This window comes from Notolepis coatsorum (genome assembly GCF_963971535.1).
Source record: "Notolepis coatsorum genome assembly, chromosome: 4".
NCBI classification, from domain to species: Eukaryota; Metazoa; Chordata; class Actinopteri; order Aulopiformes; family Paralepididae; genus Notolepis; species Notolepis coatsorum.
The window spans coordinates 69,026,406-69,050,432 of NC_140168.1; the positions used below are offsets into that span (position 1 = coordinate 69,026,406).

General features: G+C 41.6%; 1 protein-coding gene across 1 annotated transcript in view; it reads right to left on the reverse strand.

Annotated features, from left to right (window-relative positions):
* The window catches only part of npr1a (natriuretic peptide receptor 1a), a gene marked incomplete at its 3' end in the record, with an annotated part of 384,573 nt that extends 363,222 nt beyond the window's left edge, over positions 1-21,351 (reverse strand). The window contains exon 1 of the mRNA XM_084312567.1: positions 20,987-21,351. The remainder of the gene's footprint in view (positions 1-20,986) is intronic.
* Between the last annotated feature and the right edge of the window lie 2,676 nt (positions 21,352-24,027).

Below are 24,027 nucleotides of genomic sequence, written 5' to 3' on the forward strand. Positions count from 1 at the left end.
TTATTCGTATTCGTATTATAAGAAATTAAGAATTAGATTTATTCAAATATTTTCTAATTTGCTGATCCCTAAATGATGAATTATTGATTTTGGTTGATTTACATCAATTGTTGATTAACATCTGCTCAGTATAGCAGCCACATGCTACTGTTGGCCACTGGGCACCTCTGGTTAGCAGATAAGTGCCTTGCTCAAGGGTACCTTGGCAGTAGGCATTACCTCCAACACACACACATTCTGATTACTTAATTTGAATGAACAGATCATGTGACCGTGCCTTTGCAGTTGCTGCCCCAAAGCTGTGGAATGGCCTCCTCCCAACATAAGGGCCTGTCTGTTTTTAAATCCAGGTTAAAAACCTGCCTGTGTACCCAGGCCTTTTAGCTTTTAGACCGCTGCTTTTTAGTCTGGATAGTCTGATCTCACACCTACCCTGTTTTATGTTGTGTATTTTTATATTTACATTTTCTTTTTTGTATCTTACTTGTTATATTTGTAATTTATAATATTTATAATTTGTATTGTTTTCTTTACCATGATTTTACTGTGTTTTATTATAGTTCCATTTATATGTACAGCACTTTGGTGCAACTACAGTTGTTTTAAATGTGCTTTAGAAATCAAGCTTCCTTCCTCACTTATTTACCCATCAATTAACATTCAATTTGCTCTGCTTCTGGGGACATTATCACAGGTACAGAAAACACTGGGCTGTATTTATCCAGCATCTTAGTGTACGGTACATAGAGTCATGTGACCAGAGCTTTGATCTCAGTGTAGAGGTTTGATAAATAAGGGTGAGTCTCCAGCAGCTGGCTGTCCATTAAAGCAGAGATACAACCCTCCCCACAGACCCACAATCATCAAGACACTAACTACACACAGACTTCAGGCTATGGAACCATTATGTTTTCCAGGTAGTCTCAGTTGGAACTCAAAAACAGGCATCTGGCAACAAGTAAACAAAACGTGAGTAACTTATTTCTATTTCAGTGTGTTCAAACCTCTAACTCTATTACATTAGCACTCAGAGTGATTATTATCCTGTTGTGGAAGAAAGTTCTGAATGTTTCCTTTCAAATGAGACGAGACTCGTGCATGTGCTATAAGTGGTTCAAGTAATAAATCACAAATGACTTTGGGTATGCAATCGTCAGCCATTTTATGCTAAATGTGCCCTCAGCATAAGGAATAATAGAATACTTTGAAAAAACATGGAACATTTGAAGAATAACAGTGCATGAGGTTCAGTGGAGGTGGTGACCTTTGACTGAATGAAGAAATTAAACTGCATGTTCATTAGTGTTCATTGTTGTTCATTAGTGTATAGGTCTAATCACTTTCTTTTTCTCTTATCTTCATATTCTTTGTTACCTATTTCTTCTCCAGTATTTCTTTTTCCCTTCACTTTCCTTAGTAACATTCTCATAATACTTATACATGTTTCAGTTTTCCTTCACTGACATGACATCCCACTGAGAATCAATGTTACAGCGCTACTTAGGACTACTGTCATTTGTGGTTTTTTGTTTGCATCCTAAAGGCCTGCCTTTAGAAATTGGTCAGAAATGCAATGAACAGATCAATGTTGCCTGCAGACTCTTGTCATATATCAGCCCTTGCATTGAACAGCAACAACGACGCAATGGGAATGTGCTCTGAAAGACGTTATGGAACATTAACAGAGACATGACAACAGAGCACAGCGAGAGAAGGTTAAAAGAGGAAATTATGTTTTTTCGCCCGTCTACATTTGAAAGCCATAGCAGCACCAGTGGAAATGATGTTCTCTGTTTGAATTGACCACTTGTTGAGTTCATGTAGCTACAGACAGACAGGGTCCTCCTCCCTCCATTATTGTGTGTCGGTATCCCAGCTACGGAATTCTGGACTAAATCCTATCCAACAACAAGATTCTTCTCAGATGGGGGTTCCCTGAGACAAAGAAAAATCAAATAGGGGCCCGAAGCCAAATATGTGTCAGTTTGGGGGTCCTTGACACAAAGAAGGTTGAGAACCATTGGTATATAGAAGCTGACTGGAGCCAAAAGGACTTGGGAGTATTGGGGCTTCCTGGTAACTCACCAAGGTCGGAACCCACATATATACTTTATGTCTTGGGAAGATTAAAATGTGTCCCCATATTATCTTCTGGAAGTATCATATAACACCCCCACGCGCAGAACTTCCTTGTGCTATCCTGTGTAGAAAATGGAACAATTCCTGATGGAATTGAAAAATGGAACAATATCACACATGAAACAGCAATAACAGCGAAGAAAAGGAATACTCTTACCCTTTGTTTACTTTGGCCCCCAGCTGACATTATTTCTCCTCGACCAAATCAACTGACTTCCTTTCAATGCTTCTTCAGACATCATTTATCGCTTTTCGCAAACTCTGCCCACAAATCCACAACTCTCCCAATAATAATAGAGTCGATCGTGCTATAAACACTCTGCATCCTATTTCTACCAGACAAACCCTAGCTTTCCATCCTCACTGTTCAGTTTCTGCTGCCAAGTCTGCATATCTAAGCTTTTTCCTTTCATAAGCCTTCTTCACTGAATCCTCCCAAGGCACGGCCAATTCTATAAAATAAACTGACTTGCAGACCATAATACTAGGTTCAGACCTCTGGCCTGACTCATGCCTGCCTAAAAACCTACACAGTAAAGAGTAAATGTTACTCAAACTGAGTACATTTTACTCAAACTGAGTAAAATTTTACTCAAACTGAGTAAAATTGTACTCACTTGGGCTCAAATGGACTCAGTTTGAGTTAAATTTACTCTGCGAAATTTACTGTGTACCTCCTCTACATTTCTCTCCCTCACAGAAATGTTTAATGGCTGCACTCTCTACCCGATTACATCCAGAATTCACCTGTACTCTTCTGCTTTCAATTCCTCCCACTAAGCTTTTCAAAATCGGTTTATGTCTCCATGTATACCGACCTTGAGAAAATCTAGTCTCACATCCTGACATAATATGCCTCAAAGTTGCCATCTCTGAACACAGTGGACACAACAGGTCCCCATCTACCCACTGTTTTAGGTTATGTGGTGATGGCAGCACATCACAATTTCTCCCACTTCACATCACCTACCACCCACTTTGAGGCTCTGATGATCGCCATTGTGAACGCTAGTGGTGGAAATAGTACACCCTGCGATGATGCCTATCTCTAGTCTCTGCCATGTTGTCGTAAAATCTATAGTACTAATTAATTGTCAAATGTTGTTTTAATGGGGGCGGCTACGTGGCGTAGTGGGCAAGGTGCTCGCCACGAATGCGGAGACGCTGGGCTCGCCTGTTCCAGCGCTCCACATTGTTTTCAGTTTAGCTGGTCGTTCATACTAATACACATTGGCCGTATTAGGGGGTGGGAAACTGATGGGTGGGGATCGGGCGTTGTGGACAGCGACTCCTACAGGTCGGTTGGTGCGCCTGCGCAGTAGAATCAGGAAGTGTCGGGGGCAGCGTGAGCCTCCCACGCGTTACTCCTCGCCACTGAGAGATCGAGCTGCGCAGGTGAAAAGATGCGACTGCTGTTACCTCAAGTACCGGAGGGGACTTGTGCTATGTATGACTTAGTCCGCATTGCAGCCGGCTTGTGGGAGGCAAGAAACAGCGTTCGTGACAGGGGAGGGTTGAATTGGATGATACGAAATTGGGATGGGAGAAAAATATAGAAAATGGGAGAAAAAGTGGATAAAAAAAATATATATGTTGTTTTAATATTTTTGTGTCATACCATCTAAATGGCCCATCCCACATAGGATTACATGACACACAATTACAATTATTATAAATGTTATTATTAATAGAATTTAACACATTCAGCGCCGCCGGGCCTATATGACCAAATTAGGGCTAGCACGCCAGCGCTTTAATCAATGGGAGGACGGGGATATTTGCGAATGCTTAAAATATATCTTAAATTATGGCTATGGGTCTAATACACCCGTCGCTTATCAATGACTTGCTTGCAGTCAACATGTATGAAACGGATTGTTTTTTCATCGGTACATTTCCATTTTATACCGTTTTGAATACAAGTATAGTTTTGGAGATTTCTAGTAATTCCAGAGAAAGACGCGATAATAGCCCTTTAGTGGAATACACAAAACACGTTGTAATTTTTCGGCTGATTTATGAATAGTTTTCAAATAAACGCTAGATTATCGATAGTATAGTGTCCTTGTGCACGATACAGAAGCGGGCTGAAAAATCGCTTATCCGTGCCTTGCTCAGCGCCAACGGCACACACACACACACACACACACACACACACACACACACACACACACACACACACACACACACACACACACACACACACGTTGTGATTGCTGTGAAGACCCATTCCCAACGACAACATCAGGTTGGATGGATGAAAATGAATGGATATCGCTAATAAAAGAAATAACGATTAAAACCCGACTATACTCGTGATTGGCGCTCAAGAAATGGCGAGTTAACCCGACTATACTCGGGGTCGGCGCTGAATGTGTTAAGACACAGTCTTCACAGTCACTCAGCATAATAATAATATTAATAATAATAATAATAATAATAATAATAATAATAATAATAATAATAATAATAATAATAATAATAATAATAATAATAATAATAATAATAATAATAATAATAATAATAATAATAATAATAATAATAATAATAATAATAATAATAATAATAATAATAATAATAATAATAATAATTGTACAACATATGTTTTCTTAGTGTTCAAGCTTCATCTAAATAATCCACAAAAGCAAATGTTTCCTTTTCACATAAACCTTTCAGTATATCTGAGTCTTCTAATGATAAATAATCAAGATCTTCTCTGAACATGACACAGAGGATGGTATAAAACATAAAACACCATTTTGTTTTCAATTTAATTTAGCCCACATGAATGACAAGGCCTAACCTGTTCTTCAGTGCTAAACATAACGTCCAGTTTCCAAATGTAAAGGCAATATTCCAGACCTGATCTGGGCACACAAAGATCCTTTCCTCTTGGTCAAATTATATTTCACATAATTCTCAGTACTGAACACATTTTTGATCAAACTGTATAGTCCTGGGTTTTGGCTCCAGATCTCAACAGACCAATTATCTTCAAACTGCTGGAAAACAGCCTCCTTAATCGTGCCAATATTAACTTTTTCTTTCTGGATGTAGAATTCTTCAAGTCCTTTTCTCTTAAATCATGTGTGAATATGTCCTACCCCAAGGGCCACACATCTGCATATACCACATAAACAGTTTCTTACATGAGCTACTATCGCTCATACTGAAAAATCAATTCCATAATCTACTCATATACTGCCCAGCGTACTTCCCAGGGTTCTCATCCCATATCTCCTGTAGTGCCAGGATTGGGGCAAATACTGTTATGCTCTATTATGAACCTGTTCACATCCTTTATAGTTAAGCTAAACCCCAGCAAGATAATCCAACACAGGACAAACTCAGTCTTTATAACCTAACCTATAACCTAAACCCCTGAGCGCCTGGATACTGGACTTTCTGAGTGAAAGACCCCAGGCGGTCAGGGTGGGGGGTCAGACCTCCAACACCATCACCCTGAGCATCGGGTCCCCCCAGGGCTGTGTTCTGAGCCCCCTGCTGTACTTAACAGGAAGTGACTGTCTGATAGAGAATCATACCGCGTCTATACTTTCCGTAGCCGCATTTCTCTCGGGCTAGACGCAATAGAGCTTACAGTGGGCGTGCACTGGTTTCATCGCTGTATCCGTCGCAGCCAATCAGTGCGTAACGCGCTGTGCGTTGAAATATGATGTATTATGATGGAAGCCGGGCGCGTTTTCAAGCGATCTATATCATCTAAGCAAGCAGCGCCTATACTTTCCGTAGCCGCATTTCTCGGAGACGCTCTCTGATTGGCCGACATCAGTTTCTACACTGTAGCCACTCTTCGAAGTTGGTTAAGGTTAGAGTATCTTAGAGCGTGACGGCAAGTTCTTTCGACGGTTACGCTTAGGGACTCTTTCAAAGTTGGTTAAGGTTAGAGTTTGTCTTAGAGCATGGCGATAGAACACAAGGTAGTTTGCAGGCTGTTCGACGCGGAAACAACAGTCTGTGAATGAATGAATGAATGAATGAAAACTTTATTTAACAGATTGCAGAATGGGTACAATACAGTACGGATCAATACATACAATTGTTAAGGGGATGCAGACCTGAGAAAGACGTTTGTCTTGTTTCCATCAGGGTCCCTGTGACTGTGACTGTGGGACAGTGGACATATACACTTTATCAAGCCCTCCTGACCTGGACGCCTATAGCTTATTCCCAGCGGAAGAGTGCTGCAGAGTGCTTCCGCGTTTTCCCTGATTGGCTGCGACACGCCCCACGGCAGCGCGGCAGCCGCAGAGCGGAGCGGCAGAGCGGAGCGGCAGAGCTTGCGGCATTATGTAGCCGTAATCCCTGATGTTTTTCATTTGACGCTTAGCTCAACTGGCAGCGCTGCATTGCTGTGGATCCTGCGGTCCGTTGGTGACAAGTTCGAATCCCTTCAATTTTTTTTTCTTTTCTTTTTTTAACATGCATTCTTTCGCCGGTTAAGTTTAGGCATGTTAACTTTAAGCATTGTTTCGGAGTTGGTTATGGTTAAGGTTAGGCATTGTTTCGGAGTTGGTTAAGGTTAGAAGGGTTAAGTTTAGGCGCTGTTAAAGCCCAACCTCCAGGTTAAACCCTACTGATCAATAATATAATTTCATTATTTATTTTTTTCCATTTGACACCGGAAATGCCACTCCGAAAGAGTTAAAAAGGTCCACGCACGAATAACATGCACGCGCGAATCAAAAAAGCTTATCAAACGCCGACGTCACTACAGGTGCATATTAATGAGCCGAATCTAAAAGCTTATCAGACGCTAGCACGGCTGTGACGTCACTTCAGGAAGCGTATGCCTTGCCCGTCCGGGTCATAGTACTACTCGATATATGGCGCTGGCTAACGTTAGCATTATGTCTACTGTCGTGAACCATTTGAGATCGGGGCATGTAGAGGAGTTTGGGGAACGAGTAAAATCATGTGCAGGTCCTCTTCTCAGACCTGTGTGGTGGTTCTCTCCTCTTTGTGTGCCCCCGTCCTCGCGGGTGTCCTGCCGGGAAGCTTGTGGACGCGACGGCGGCCGTAGGGTGTTTGAGCCTGTAGCGTTAGTTAGCTCATAGCTATCGTGTACCACTAGCCTTTGCGGGCTCGAGCACCCTGCGGCTGCCGCCGTTGTCGCGTCCGTGGGCTCCCCGGCGGGGTACCCGAGGGGACGGGGGTGTACAGAGAGGAGAGAACCATTTTGGGTCGGCCGTTCATGCCGGCCAGCGAGCCGGATGTCGGGATATGTTGTTAGCACAATAGCTACCAAGCTAAGCTATGTTAGCTTCTAATGGTGTATACACAAACACAATATGTACAACGACACAATGATTTACATTATTACAAATATGGTAACGTGGTTGTGGCTTTTACAAATAGTGGTTAGCTTTAGAGATGGATGGCTATGACCACGGAGCAATAATGTTGTTAGGTGAAACAGATACATTTTCATTCGGCTAGTACTAGTAGTAGCAAGGCTCTCTGCCTGCAGTGCCTGCCACTAGCTGTGTGTGACTCTCAGCGCCCCCTGGTGAGCCCCCTGGTGCCCTGCACCTCCTGTGACGACATCATTTCGATTACATGCGCACGTTATGAACCATTGATTAAAATATGCACGTGCGTGGTGATTGTGTTGGGCAGACAAAATGTTTGATAAAAACGCTAAAACTGCGTCAATTTCAATACTTTTTTTTTCCTTCTTCATGAAAGTCACCGTTGGCCTAGTCCACATTGTTTATTGAACAAAAATACAACATAAAGGTTGGCCTTTAAGGAGCTGGTTAAGGTTAGAGTTTGTCTTAGAGAATGGCAATATTCTTTCGGAGTTGGTTATGGTTAAGGTTAAGGTTAGGCATGGTTAAGGTTAAGGTTAAGGTTAGGCATTGTTTCGGAGTTGGTTAAGGTTAGAAGGGTTAAGTTTAGGCGCTTTTAAGGAGCTGGTTAAGGTTAGAGTTTGTCTTAGAGAATGGCAATAGACAGCCTATTTCCGCGCTGCAGCGCGAGGCAATAGACAGCCTATTTCCGCGCTGCAGCTCTCTCGCGCTGCCGTGGTCACATGGGCGTCATGGCCAATCAGAGAAAACGCGGAAGCACGCGACGCACTCTTCCGCTGGGAATAAGCTACACGCGACCTGGACCACATTTCAACTAAACAAGTGAGTTAATGCGGTCTCTCTCTCTCTCTCTCTCTCTCTCTCTCTCTCTCTCTCTCTCTCTCTCTCGCTCTCTCTCTCTCTCTCTCGCTCTCTCTCTCTCTCTCTCTCGCTCTCTCAACACAGCGTGTTAATTTCGCCGCGGGTATTGCATAATGGATGAATGAATGAATGGTAACTTGTTTAAAATGACAAGATATATATATGTGTTCATTATTGGATTAATTATACGTGTACTAGTGTAGTATGAATGAACTCGACTTAACATTGGAAACGGTAACGTTATGTCGAGTCAGCTGTCCACTTGGTCAGCTGTCCACTTGCCCCCCCCCCCCCCCCCCCCCCCCCCCCGCGCCCACCCAAATGTAGTTCACACCGGCCGCCACTGCCTGCAGGTCCTATACAACAAGAGGTGCAAATCCAGAGCCTGCAGGATCATGAAAGACCCTCACCACCCCAACAACAGCCTGTTCATGCTGCTGCGGTCAGGCAAACGCCTGCGAGCACCAGTAACGAGGACAGAGAGACTTAGGCTCAGCTTCTTCCCACAGGCCATCAGAGCCTTGAACACTGAACTCTCCACGCACAACACAAGCACACATGAGCCTCACCCCCCGACCCCCCCCCCCCCCGCGCCCACCCAAATGTAGTTCACACCGGCCGCCACTGCCTGCAGGTCCTATACAACAAGAGGTGCAAATCCAGAGCCTGCAGGATAATGAAAGACCCTCACCACCCCAACAACAGCCTGTTCATGCTGCTGCGGTCAGGCAAACGCCTGCGAGCACCAGTAACGAGGACAGAGAGACTTAGGCTCAGCTTCTTCCCACAGGCCATCAGAGCCTTGAACACTGAACTCTCCACGCACAACACAAGCACACATGAGCACACACACAACACACACACTGTACACGCTCACACACTAGCAGCCACTTTAACATGAGCACACACACACTCATGCTGCACACGCTCACACTACGGACACTTTACAGAAGGAAAGATCACTTTAAGAATAGTATAGCTTGAGATCGTATAATATAGCATTGTATAGCAGTGTACATAAAGACCCAATGCCTCATCCGTAGCTAACAGTGTACTGCACTGCCACAGGACCTAGCATGTCCTACCATGCTCTGTAAATAGCTCATGTACAGATACCGATATGCCTACTTTGTTTACTTGTTTATTGCACTATGTCGCTCTATTGGTTGGACTCTTATATTATATTATTACTTGTATTATGCACATCGTTGCGGGCGAGACCCCCCGCATTTCACTGTATACCTGTATGCCGTGACAAATAAAACTCTTGTATCTTGTATCTTGTATCCCAGTGGCATAATCCAACACAGGACAAACACAGTCTTTATAACCTAAACCCCAGTGACATAATAATAATAATAATAATAATAATAATAATAATAATAATAATAATAATAATAATAATAATAATAATAATAATAATAATAATAATAATAATAATAATAATAATAATAATAATAATAATAATAATAATAATAATAATAATAATAATAATAATAATCAACACAGGACAAATACCATCTGTATAACCTAAACCCCAGTGACATAATCCAACAGTATTTATAACCTAAACCCTAGTGACCTAATGCAACACAGTCTGTATAACCTAAACCCCAGAGACATAATCCAACCGACAAACACAGTCTTTATAACCTAAACCCCAGAGACATAATCCAACACAGGACAAACACAGTCCTTTTAACCTAAACCCCAGAGACATAATCCAACACAGAACAAACACAGTCCTTTTAACCTAAACCCCAGATACATAATCCAACACAGGACGAACACAGTCATGATAGAGCTTGGTGTAAGAAGAGAACCCCATATCTCTTAAAGTTGTTGCTTTGCCTATAACTCCAACTAGAGCCCAACCTGCTGATTCAGAGAGCACGGTAGCACGCACCTTTAACAACATTTAAATCTTCATCAAGCTAGAGACCTAGATATTTATAAGAATTTGTATAGTTCTTATTTATCCCCAAAACTAAACTGAAACGTGCATTATTTGGGATTTATTTTCATTCATCAAGAGTCGTCACTTTTTACACCATTCACTAGCAACAGAAAGCATCTTTTGTATATTTTCCTCATTCTCTGCCTGCCAATAAGACAATATCATCTGCATAAAGTGATAGTATTAACAATGTAATTTACAGTAGACTGTAAACAATGTTGGAGAGAGAACATCACCCTGCTTAACCCCCAGGGGTGTTAGGTATCAGTCAGTAATTAAATGATTGACCCTGACACAAGCCTCTGGACCTCTGTAGAGTTAACTGTATAGCTTGATAAAACTTCTAATTCCAATTGATTTTTATACAACAAACAGTATCTATTTATAAAATCAAAAGCTTTCTGAAAATCAATATTACAAACAAAAGTATGCAGACCCTGTTTAATCTGTACATCACAGTAAATATGATCAATGCAAGCCCTTACTTTCCTGAACCCATCCTGTTTTTCAACCAACACGTTTGTTTTCTATAGAAAGATTGTGGTAACACTTTATAATAACACTCAGTTATAAGACATTTATAAGGTATTTGTAGATAATGAACTAATCATGAACAAACCATTTATATACATTCGTAAATGATTATTAAATCATTTATAACTATATTTGTTTAACATTTGCAAATTAGTTATACATTATTTATAACTCATTATCAACATTGTTTGTACTTGATTTGTTCATCATTAAATAATGTTATTTAATGTGTAGTAACACATTGTTGATGCTGGAAAAATGGATATGACAAAACTACTATACCTCCATTTATTTGTTCATGTTCAACAAATTATTTGTAAAACATTCTTAAAATATCTATAAATCATTTGCAGATGTTATTGTGTGCCCTAATCTAAAGTGAAGACTATTCATCATTAACAAATGTCTAATAGTTTGTTTATTTGTGGACTTTTATGAATACACACAAAGCAATTACCAGTCTTTTCCTGTTTAATGATTTGTTAAGACATTCATAAAACATCTATAAATCATTTGCAGATGGAATAGATTTACCAACGAAAAGGGTGTTTAGCCTGCTCATACCTTAAAAGCGTGGGGCAGCACGAATAACTTGGCTCTGCTAATGTATAACGTGTATGTAGCTTCCATTCAAACAGACGGGAACAAACGTGAAGTCAAGTCTCGCGTGAGACTTTCTCTACATACTCTGGCAATACCTGGCCAGGGTACTCCTGGGTCCTAGTGTCCCCCATGTTACACTATATGTTATGTGTGCACATGTATTGTATGTTAATCAATTGCATTTATCTATAGTCCTAATTCTGTCACTATTTGATGTCACAAAGAAGGGTGGATCCGAAAGCTGTCAACATTTGTAATGTGATGAAAAAGTCAACAAATAATTAACTGTATTAGACATTGTTAATGATGAATAGTCTTCACTTTAGATTAGGGCACATAATAACACCTGCAAATGATTTATAGATGTTTTATGAATGTTTTAACAAATAATTTGTTAAACATGAAAAGACAAGTCTGGTAATTGCTTTGTGTGTATTCACAAAAGTCCACAAATAAACAAACTATTAGAGTGACAATTGTTAATGATGAATAGTCTTCACTTTAGATTAGGGCACACAATACCATCTGCAAATGATTTATAGATATTTTAAGATTGTTTTACAAATCATTTGTTGAACATGAACAAATAAATGGAGGTACAGTATAGTCGTTTTTTCATATGCATTTTTCAAAGCATCTACAAATGTGTTACTACACATTAAACAACATTATTTAATGATGAACAAATCAAGTACAAACAATGTTGATAATGGGTAATAAATAATGTATAACTAATTTGTAAATGTTATACAAATATAGTTATAAATGATAATAATCATTTACGAATGTATATAAATGATTTGTTCATGATTAGTTCATTATCTACAAATACATTATAAATGTCTTATAACTGAGTGTTATTATAAAGTGTTACCAAGGTGGTAAGTCTCTCATTGAGTATTGACGAGTATAGTTTGTATACTGTACTCAATAAGCTGATTCCTCTAATGTAGGGGAACTCTTGGGTCATCCATTTATGATTTTAAAATGGATGATAATGATAAATCTATACCAAGAGAATATAATTGGAAGTATGCTTTCACCAAGTTTACAATCACCCCTGGCACTATAAAGAAAAGCACTCCAAATAAGACTATGCTGTACCGAACCAAACACATTTTCCAGGTCTAGAAATACCACATGTAAATCTCTTTTACTCTATCTTGGCTGCCTGAATCTTATGCATTCTGCAAAACCTGGGATTCCTGCTTTATGCACTGTGTATCTATTAAACTATTCCTTTCTAAATAGTTTGCTAGCCTCTGTGCCACTATACTAAAGAAAATAATACATTAATTTTGAACTAGTTCATGAGCAATATAGTCACAAACAAGCTTAACACTGAGGACTCTTTCTCCTTGGGAATTACAGTAAGATTCCCCCGCTCTACACCAAGCTCTTGGTATAACCTGTTTATCCCATACCACTCTCAATAACCTCCACAAGAAACTCAGTACATCTGGCATACTTTTATAAACCCAGTAGGGGACTCCATTCGACCCTGGGGCTGAAGAAGCCTTTGCACACCTTACTACAGCTTCCACTTCCTTCCACATTGGTGGCCTAATATCCATTGTATAGTCTATCTCTCCTAATGGTGGTATATCAGGAGGAAGGCCCATTTCTTTATTATTTCCTGTATCTGAATAAGTATTTCTTTAAATATTCCTCCACCTCTTGCTTTGACGCTTTGAGTTGCCCTCCCTTTCCTTGACTGAACATTCCTTTAAACAAAATGTAAATGGATCCCTATAACATGCTGTCCTGACTCACTCCTTCCTCTTGCTCTTCCTCCTAAATTGTTCTACCCTCCTGAGTACTGCTAACTGTCTTACTGCAAAACATGAATTCACTCTCTCATCCACTGTCACCTTTCTCCACTGCGTTCTTAGCTTTCTCCTCTCCTTCACTAATTTCTCTATTTCATTCTGCCATCTGGACCTAACTGACTGCAATCTCTCTACACTTGTTCAATCAATGATTAAAAATCCTTCAGCACCATATTAATAAATAATGTCTCCCATCTTCTCTAATTTATTTACCACTGTTCCTTTAAGCTCATTTAACACCATTATCAAATCCCTGTTAACATCATTATTTCCTTTAATTTGCCCTAGGCCATTTAACTTACTTACAATGCAAAGCAGACAGGTCTAAACATCAATACCTCAAAGACACAAGTCATGTGTATAAACTCCACCAACCCTGCACCTATCACTGCCAACGATGAGGCACTAGAGTATGTGGATAAACTCCACCAACCCTGCATCTAACACTGCTAATGGTGAGCCACTAGACTAAGTGGAGGACATTACATACCTGGGAAGGACTAAGATTAGACTTAATGTTAGAAGCAATGTCAAATCTGTCCTGATGTATGGCTCAGCATGCTGGCAAGTGGTAAAAAGAGAGACAAGATCGATGCTTTTCCACAACAGGTGCCTGAGAAAAGTCTTCTGCATCTTCTGGCCCAACAAACTATTAAATAAGGAGCTGCACCGTATAACTGGCTGCAATAGTGTGGTCCTTGAAATAAAATGCTGGCAGCCCACACACTCCGACTGGACCAGGACAAGGTACCAAAGGTAGCATTAAAAGCCTGGACGGCCAAAGAACACCTGGCTTGGAACAGTTGAAAGTAACTACGTATTTATACTTTAGTACTGTGCTTAAAAGGTGCTATAGATACAAATTGTATGTAATAATAACAAAAGAAATAATAATACATCCACAGAGCTTTTAAAAAAGTGAGGAATAAAAGTATTGCTTTTCCCCCCAAAAAGTGATTGATTAATGAATTTATCAGTTAAAAGAAATGTGCGGGTCCAAGATTAATGTTGTTGTTTACATGCATGTATCCCCTTCCTACTTCCCATTTCCACAGGTGGAATGCACCTGATTGTATGAATGACATGCTGCTGCTTTATCTCAAAGGTGTTAGAGAAAGTGGTGGCTAACCAGCTCACCACCTATCTAACCACCAAAATCAAAATCTCAGACAAATTCCAAATTTCAATCAGGATTCCGCAAAAAACACTCCACTGAAACTGCCCTCCTCAGAGTCTCAAACAACATTATAATGTCCTCTGACTCGGGCGAATGTTCTGTCCTGGTCCAGCTGGATCTCAGCGCATGCAGCGTTCGACACAGTAGACCACGGCATCCTGTTAGACAGGCTCAGGGAGTGGGTGGGCCGCGTAAACATTTAAGGCAACCAACTTGTGTTCAGCTTTTCTCTGATTGGCCGCGACCCCCCGCCCCCTTTTGCCGCGAGCGCGGCAGAGGTCCCTGCGAGCGGCAGAGGTCCCAAATGAAATGAATGAAATGCGGAGCTGTAATATTTGTCCGAATCGAATCACGCGAATACACAACGCATTTATCAAAACAACTACGCGATTCACTCGTCACTGTACATCAGTGGAGGCTGCTGACTGATTAACTAGAAACTGTACATTGTAACGTTATATAATGTATAATGTTATTTCGCGTTTGTAACGTCATAAAACAACTACCAGATTCACGCGTCACTGTACATCAGTGGAGGCTGCTGACTGATTAACTAGAAACTGTACATTGTAACGTTATATAATGTATAATGTTATTTCGCGCTTGTAACGTCATAAAACAACTACCAGATTCACGCATCACTGTACATCAGTGGAGGCTGCTGAGTGATTAACTAGAAACTGTACGCTGTAACGTTATATGTTATTTCGCGTTTTTAACGTCATAAACCAACTACCAGATTCACTCGTCACTGTACATCAGTGGAGGCTGCTGACTGATTAACTAGAAACTGCACATTGAGGGGGTTTGAATCACGCTACATCAGTGGAGGCTGCTGACCAGATTATTATTATATTATATTATATATAAAATTATATTTTTTAAACATCCCCAACGCTGCAACACCCCCATTCCTCCCAGGTGTCAGGCGTCAGGCTCCTCATTCGCTTCCATTCATTTTGGGGACCATGTTCAAATATCATACTTCTGAAGTATAAACAAACTATACTGCTGTGACGATTTTGAATATCTTAACATGTATTTACGCCCTTCCTCTACGCGAGGCCACAGATGGGTTTTATGTAACACAAGGACAATGAATGAATTTTCTTCTATTTACAAATAATTGTTGATTATTACTGTTACTGTATTGTTTGTCTTGTTTCATGGGCTGCCAAAATGTTATATTTTGCACCAGGGAACTTGAAGGTACATGTGTAACCTCAACCCTGTATTGCAAAATTAAGTGATATACAATTTTTTATATATAGTTATGGCGTTAAGCAACCGCGCGAACACTGCTGATATGGCGATATGGCATTAACCAACAACACAATGGCGTAACGAGCACCTCTGGCATTAACCAACAACACAACGAGCACCTCTCAGAGCACCTGGGGGAGCCTCATGCGCATGCGCGGCCGACGGGTCACTCTCTGCCGCGTCGCTCTCTGCCGCGGGCGGCGCAACAACACACAGAGCGGCAGGGCTAGCGCGGTCACGTGGCCAATCAGAGAAACGCTGAACGAAAAGCTGAACACAAGTTGGTTGCCTTAAATGTTCACGTGGGTGGGCCTCACCGGGAACGCCTTAAATTGGTTTACCTCCTACCTTCAGGAGAGAAGTTTCGCTGTGGCTGTTGGCCCCTTTAAATGACCCTTCACCCCTCTCGTGCGGCGTACCACAGGGATTTATGCTTGCGACAATCCTTTTTGCGCTCTACATGGGCCTTCTCATCAGCTCATTTTTATATATTTTTTGAATTATCTTTTCCCCCCTTCTTTTTCCGTTTTTTCTCCCATCCCAATGTTAGTCGTTATGCCAATTCCCAATCCCCTTCCTGGTCGTTGCGCACTCTACCCCCTACCGTCGGTCCGGGAGGGCGGAGACTATCACATGCTTCCTCCGACACATGTGTACCCAGCCCACCGCTTCTTTTCACCTGGCAGCGCGGACTCTCACTGGGAGAGTGTAACGTGTGGAAGGTCACACTACCTCTCTTAGATCCTTCCCTTGCTGTGCAGGCGCCCCGACCGAACTGTAGGAGTCGCTGTTTACAACGACCAGAACCCACACTCGCCGGGTTTCCCACCCTCTAACACTGCCAATTGTGTTAGTATGGATGGTCGGCCAACCCGGAAGCACCACAGCTGGATTCGATCCCACTGTCTCTGTGGTGGTAGACAGACGCTTAGTCCGCTGCACTACCCGGCCGCCCTCTCATCAGCTCATTTAAGGGCATCTCTTACCACTGCTACGCAGATGACATCCAATTATATCTCTCCTTCAAACCTGATAACTAGGGATGCACCGATCCAATATTGGTATCGGGATCGGCCGCCGATATCAGTAAAATAGCTGGATCAGGTATCGGTAAAAATATATATATAATATATATATCGGATTTAAAAAATAAATAAAATTATTTAATAAGAAATAAAATAAGAAATAACCATTCAGTACATTTATATCTATGTGTTAATTTGTTACATTTAGTTTCACTAAGTTAGGAAAGTAATGTTTTAAGCAGTGGTGCAGTGCTGGTATAACTCGGTATAACGGCGTTATACCTCGGTCACTGAGGCTGAAGTACGCGCAATCGCTTTTTACATGGCATTATCCAACCGGACTCCCGGAGAAGCATGCAGCTGCAGAGCCGCAGAGCCAGCGGCGCTCTCTGGGCCGCGCGCTGACGGCCGCGCTGTGAGGCAATAGTATCCAGCTGCAGGACGAGAGCAGCCAAAAAAACCTGTGCATGCGCGCGCACGCGCGCACGCGCACGCGCGTGGAGCGTTTGACCTACTGTCAATTTGCCACTGCACCACTGGTTTTAAGTCAAGCCTGATGTTGCCTTGCACAAAAGAATGATCCCAGTCTCTTCCACACAGTGACAGTGAGGCATACAGTTTATTAATTGAATGAATGAAGTTTATTTTCTGTCTTTGTTTACAACAAATCAAAAACACACTTGTGATCCTTTACAATTCTTAAAAACAAAATCTATTTTAATATTAAAAAAAAAACGTGGATTAAATCTTCTTTTTATTTAACTTTTTGGGGGGGAATTTGGACAATGGGTATCGGATCGGTATCGGTATTGGCCGATACCCAAACCCAGGTATCGGTATCGGGACTGAAAAAGTCAGATCGGTGCATCCCTACTGATAACTTAGATAAATTAAATATCCTGAACGAGTGCCTATCGGCCGTCGAAAACTGGATGGGTAGGAATTTCCTGCAGCTCAATGCGGCAAAAACAGAGGTGCTAATCATAGCACCAGATAGCATTGCCTCAAGAGTAGCCTCGCACATGGGTTCCCTTAAAAGCAATGTGCGCCCCCACATAAGAAACCTCTGGGTCATTTTCGATCAGGCCATGAATCTGGACAAACATGTAAAAACTCTGACTCGCAATTGTTTCTTTCACTTAAGAAACACTTCAGTTGGTCCAAAACGCTGCCGCCAGGCTACTCACGAGGTCAAAAAAATCATGCCACATCACCCCCATCCTTGCTTCCCTGCACTGGCTCCCGGTAAACACCAGGAACAATTTTAAGGTCCTGGTGTTCCCCTATGAGCCCTCCATGGGCAAGCCCCCCCTACAATTAATGAGCTCATACACCCACTCTCCTCCAGCCAGTCACTGCAGTCATCCCATCAGGAGCTCCTGGTGGTGCCCAGGACCAGACTCAGGACAAAAGGGGGCAGAGCCTTTGCAGTTACTGCCCCAAGGCTCTGGAACGCCCTCCGTTTAGCCCTGAAAACCGCTCCCTCAGAGCTCATCTTTAAAAGGAAGCAAAAAAGTTTTCGTTGTCTATTCTAGTGTTTTAGCAAATTTTGTATGTTTTTTTTTATGTATTATTTCTTGTATTTTCTACTGATGTTTTTTTAAATGCTGTGAAGCACTCTGTGCACTCGTGTTGAGAAGGGCGCTATACAAATAAAGTTTTACTTACTTACTTACTTACTTACTTACTTACTTACTTACTTACTTACTTACTTACTTACTTACTTACTTACTTACTTACTTACTTACTTACTTACTTACTTACTTACTTACTTACATACTCTAAATGGTAAATGGACTGCATTTATATAGCGCTTTTATACAAACCGCTTTACAATTTATGCCTCACATTCACCCACACATTCATACACTGATGGCAGATGCAACCATGCAAGGTGCCAACCTGCTCATTGGGACGTTATCTATAGCACCTTTAAGAAATGTTGAGGTATTTGTACTTTACTTGGGTATTTTATTTTCATTTAAGGGTCTTTTTAAATGCTTTTACTCCACAACATCATATCCTTCTTCTACTCAAAGAGAGCTACATGTATTCATGACACATGATGCAAGTGAGTCACTTCAAACAAGAGTTTTTGTGCACAAGTCATGCAGTCAGTTCATAAAAGTTTTGTAATAATTAACTTTGACCATAACTCTCAGAGGAAGCCGCCCCAGGCAGCTCACAGAGGTTGAAGGATCCGACACAGAATACTTCTTTATACTGACATGAGGACACAAGGCTGAATAAGTACTTTTACTTGTATATCTAATAGTGTTAGTACTAGTAGCAGGGATGTGCACAGGTATGGGCTATTGTTGCCCGGGCAACAGCCCGTTTACTCCGATTGGCTGAGTTGCGAAAACGAGAGGATGTGCCTCATTGGTGCCCTTCCAATGGTCTAAACTTGACCATGTGCCCCTACAGTTGAAAAATGGCACGCTAAAGTGTCCTTTTGAATGGCGAAAATATTTTATACTTATATACTTTTATATATAGGGGGGGGGGGGGGGTGCCCTTTTTCCAGGTTAGCGCAATAGCCCCTCCAAATGTCTGTGCACGTCCCTGACTAGTAGACATTAAGGGGACATTCGCTTGCCCTCGTTTTACTGGAAAAAAGGAGTTAGGTATGTACATAGGGTTATCTCTGCTGGTGCCTACCTCCACTATAGCCTACACACCCCCTTCCATTTTTGCCTGCAAGCCTATCTCTGTATGCTGCCCTCTCTTCACTGTAGGCGGCTACAGACTGTGAAATAGCTAGTGCCTAATCACTGTTGCCTACTTATTCTGTTTTAGCGTGCCTGCCTAGTGCATACTCACTGTTGTTACAGACTGTGTTTTAGCTAGTGCCTAATCACTGTTGCCTACTTATTCTGTTTTAGGTTGCCTACCAAGTGTCTACTTACTGCTGTTACAGACTGTGTTTTATTCTGCCACATATCTGCCTACCTGATTGATTGATTGATTGATTGATTTATTGATTGATTGATTGATTGATTGATTGATTGATTGATTGAAACTTTATTAACAGATTGCAGAATGGGTACAGTACAGTACAGCTCAATACATACAATTGTTAAGGGGATGCAGACCAGAGAAAGACTTTCGTCTTGTTATATCAGGGTCCCCCCTAGTGCCAGACTGTGTTTTATTCTGCCTATATAGTGCCTACAGGCTGTGTTTTATTCTGCCATACCTAGTGCCTACAGGCTGTGTTTTATTCTGCCTACCTAGTGCCTACAGGCTGTGTTTTATTCTGCCTACCTAGTGCCTACAGGCTGTGTTTTATTCTGCCTACCTAGTGCCCACAGACTGTGTTTTATTCTGCCTACCTAGTGCCTACAGGCTGTGTTTTATTCTGCCTACCTAGTGCCTACATACTGTGTTTTATTCTGCCTACCTAGTGCCTACAGACTGTGTTTTATTCTGCCTACCTAGTGCCTACATACTGTGTTTTATTCTGCCTACCTAGTGCCTACAGGCTGTGTTTTATTCTGGCATACCTAGTGCCTACAGGCTGTGTTTTATTCTGCCTACCTAGTGCCCACAGACTGTGTTTTATTCTGCCTACCTAGTGCCTACAGGCTATGTTTTATTCTGCCTACCTATAGTGCCTACAGACTGTGTTTTATTCTGCCTACCTAGTGTCTACAGCCTGTGTTTTATTCTGCCTACCTAGTGCCTACAGACTGTGTTTTATTCTGCCTACCTAGTGTCTACAGGCTGTGTTTTATTCTGCCATACCTAGTGCCCACAGGCTGTGTTTTATTCTGCCTACCTAGTGCCTACAGGCTGTGTTTTATTCTGCCTACCTAGTGCCCACAGGCTGTGTTTTATTCTGCCTACCTAGTGCCTACTCATGGTTGTCTACAATTTTAGTTTGACACGCATGCTTAGCAGTAAACCTATGTTGGACAGTCAAAGTACAGGCTAACAATTTTGGTCTAAACTGGTGTTACCCTCGGAGGGAGAGGTGGGATGGCACCGTGGCAGTGCTGACATGTATTGCAAAATACAACAATTACATGTTTAAGAAATGAATTCATTAATAAAAAAGAAATGTTACATTTAAAAACTTTTTTCCAACACGAACAGAGGCAATACCACACATAAAAACATCCCTTTAGAAATAATCAGCCCACACGGCCAACGGAATAGTCAAAACAAGCTAGAACAGCAGTCAGAAGTGCAGCACCACCACGATTTGTTTACAAGGCAAACAGCCGACACTACTAAACATCACCGAAGATTAATTCTGTTACCTTAATGTTGATGATGACTCCTTCTTCTCGCCATTGTTGCAGGCTAAACGGTGTTGTTTCCAGCGCGCAGGGTTGTGTTCTCCGGGTAACGGGTAGGTGGTCTGTGGGCATTGCGCACGAAGAGCATTACAACATTTCGATCCACACCACAGTTCCCGTTGCGCGCTGTTCTTTTCCCGATATTTCCTCTGCAGAAATGAAAAACCTGTTGTTTCTACAGCAAATCGTCGTCGTCACCCCCTCCTCTTTGAGTGAGGAAAGTGTTCACAAAGTATACGTCAGGTTTTCCAGGGAAAACGGCCAGCAACTCTACGATCATAAAGGAAGACTGACTATTATCTTGTTCATTTCACGAAAAAGGTTAAAAAAAATAATAATAATAATAATCAGGGAAATCGACGTTATACACCAGAAAACATATTTTGCAAATAGAAAGACAAGTCATTGGTGTTTGAGCGCTCCAGGTAATTATCGCGCTAAAGGATACAGCTCTCCTCGCTGGCTTCTTCTAGGCTGTGACTGTGAGTGACAATTTGCGAAAAGCCCCCAATCCCCCATGAAATCCAGGTTTGTTTAATGTGAGGTGAGAAAGGGGGGCTTGCTCAAAGTCCGCTCTCCGTTCCACACCGGTGGAGTAGTTATATCTATATGAGGAATATAAATGCTGGTGGTTCCGCTTTCTACGCGCCTATCTATCCGTCAGACACCCAGTCAGCCGCAGGACCAGAGACACGGGTCTCATCTTTACTTGGTCTCCTCAATCTGAGTAGACAGAGAGATGAAGGGGGGGGGGGGCTTTGAGCGCAAGGGCAACTGCGCTGCTGACTGTGTGTGTGTGTGTGTGTGTGTGTGTGTGTGCGCCGAGGGAATATTAAATTACCATTAAATGTACACTCATCAAAAGAGGAGATGCGCCCCATAAGAGTGTCTGTGCGTGTTATTTGTGTGTGTGTGTGTTATTTTGTGTGTGTTTCTTTTGTGTGCATGCAGGGACGTTGGAAGGGGGGGTGCGGGGGGGGGGGGGGGGGGGGCTGCAGCACCCCCTCTCAATTATTGCCAAAAAAAAGAAAAAAATCTTTTTTATGTTCTTTTTATGACAGTATTTATATATTTGTATATACTGTAACTGTATAACTGTAACACTGTATATTATAAGTTTATCCTGCTCAAAGCACTTCACCATTTTAATATTGTGTGTATTGAGCCGTACTGTATTGTAGCCATTCTCCAATCTGTTGAATAAAGTTTTCATTCATTCATTACACTACTGTATGTACACAATCATACGTGTAAAACCGAGTAGATTTTCGAGTGATGACAGACTGTCACAGACTGATTGAATGACAGGTGAAACAACTAATTGTATTCACCTCCCGTCTCCCGCCCTTCCCACGCGCCACGAACCACTGAGCTGTGATACAGTGCTTGCGCAGTCAGTCGATTTTAGCTAGTAGTCAGACTTTGCTAGCACAGAATGTCTCGCTCGCAGAAAAGAAAAATATCAGATTTATTTTCGAAACGTCCTGCCGGTCCCAGTGACAATCCCACTAAATCTGATAAACGTCAGAGAGAGACAGAGACGACAGGTTCAGCCTCAGCATCAGGTATTGAAGAGTTAACTGAGTCTGTTCCCCTATACCCCCCCTCGGGCGCCAGGGGCTTCCACTGAGGGGTGATGCAAATAGGGATGGGGTGTTATGGCAGCTCATGATGGAAAGAGTGCGCACCGAGTTTGATCCCGAGTTGAAGAATTGGCTCCAAAAGAGAGACAACTGGATGTCCAACAACATCCAAAACGAAATCTTACAGCTGTTTGCCCATGATATTCAGTGACAAATTAGAGGCAAAGCATCCAAAAGCCCATTCTTTGGCTTGAGCGCTGACGGAACCACTGATGTCACTCACTGGAAAAGAACAATTCTCGTGTAATATACAGTTCGCCGATGACAACTTGGAAGCTCAGAACTTCTTTTGGGGTTTTTACAATGCCCGGCCCAGACACAACAGCCGAGACGCTGTTTTTGTGTATAAAATACTTTTACGCCTCGACCTGCCCATGGAGAGGCTGATAGGATACTGTTTTGACGGGGCCAGCAACATGTCTGCAGGGTTTAAGTTTAAGTTTAAGTTTAAGTTTATTTGGATCCCCATTAGCCACAGCAGTGCTGGGGCTATTCTTCCTGGGGTCCATAACACATAAAATACAGTTACAGACGTATACACTCACAACATTTACATGTCATACAGACAATTAAAACAACAATAAAAACCCTTATACACTCATAACATTTACATGACATACAGACCATTAAAACAACAATAAAAACCCTTATACACTCACAACATTTACATGTCATACAGACAATTAAAACAACAGTAAAAACCCTAATCAAATTCATAATACAATATAAAAATACAAAATTATACAATATTTTAATAATATATCCCTATCAGACACATGCCTTTTCATCCATATATACCTATCTCTTTATCAGACACATACATTTTAATTTACGTACACACTATCTATTAGGGAATGTCAATTTCTTTGGTTGAAAATGTTGTTTTACCACGATTTTGAAACGGCATTTACTATTCTCCTGCTTAACATGTCTGGGAAGAGAGTTCCATTCCTGCATACCACGGAACATGACAGTTCGCTTCATTGCATTCGACCTCACTTTTGGAAGTGTAAAACCTCGTGCAGAAGCATGTCTGGTGGAATGGTTGTATCTGTCAAGACTTATTGATAAATTGTTATATAAAATTGAGGGGATCTTTGTAACAAAAATATTCCTAGTGAATACAAGGAGTGAGCAGAGTAATTTATGTTTGACAAGTAACCAAGTTAAACAACTGTGCATCGCTGCAACATTAGTTCTGTACTCACAGCGAAGCGCTATACGTGCTGCTTTGTTTTGTACCATTTGTAATTTTTTCAGTTTACTCGTCGTTACATTCGACCATACTGCAGGACAATAGTCAAGATTTGACAAAACCAGAGCTTGAATGACCTGTTTGATAGAATTTAGTGGTAACAA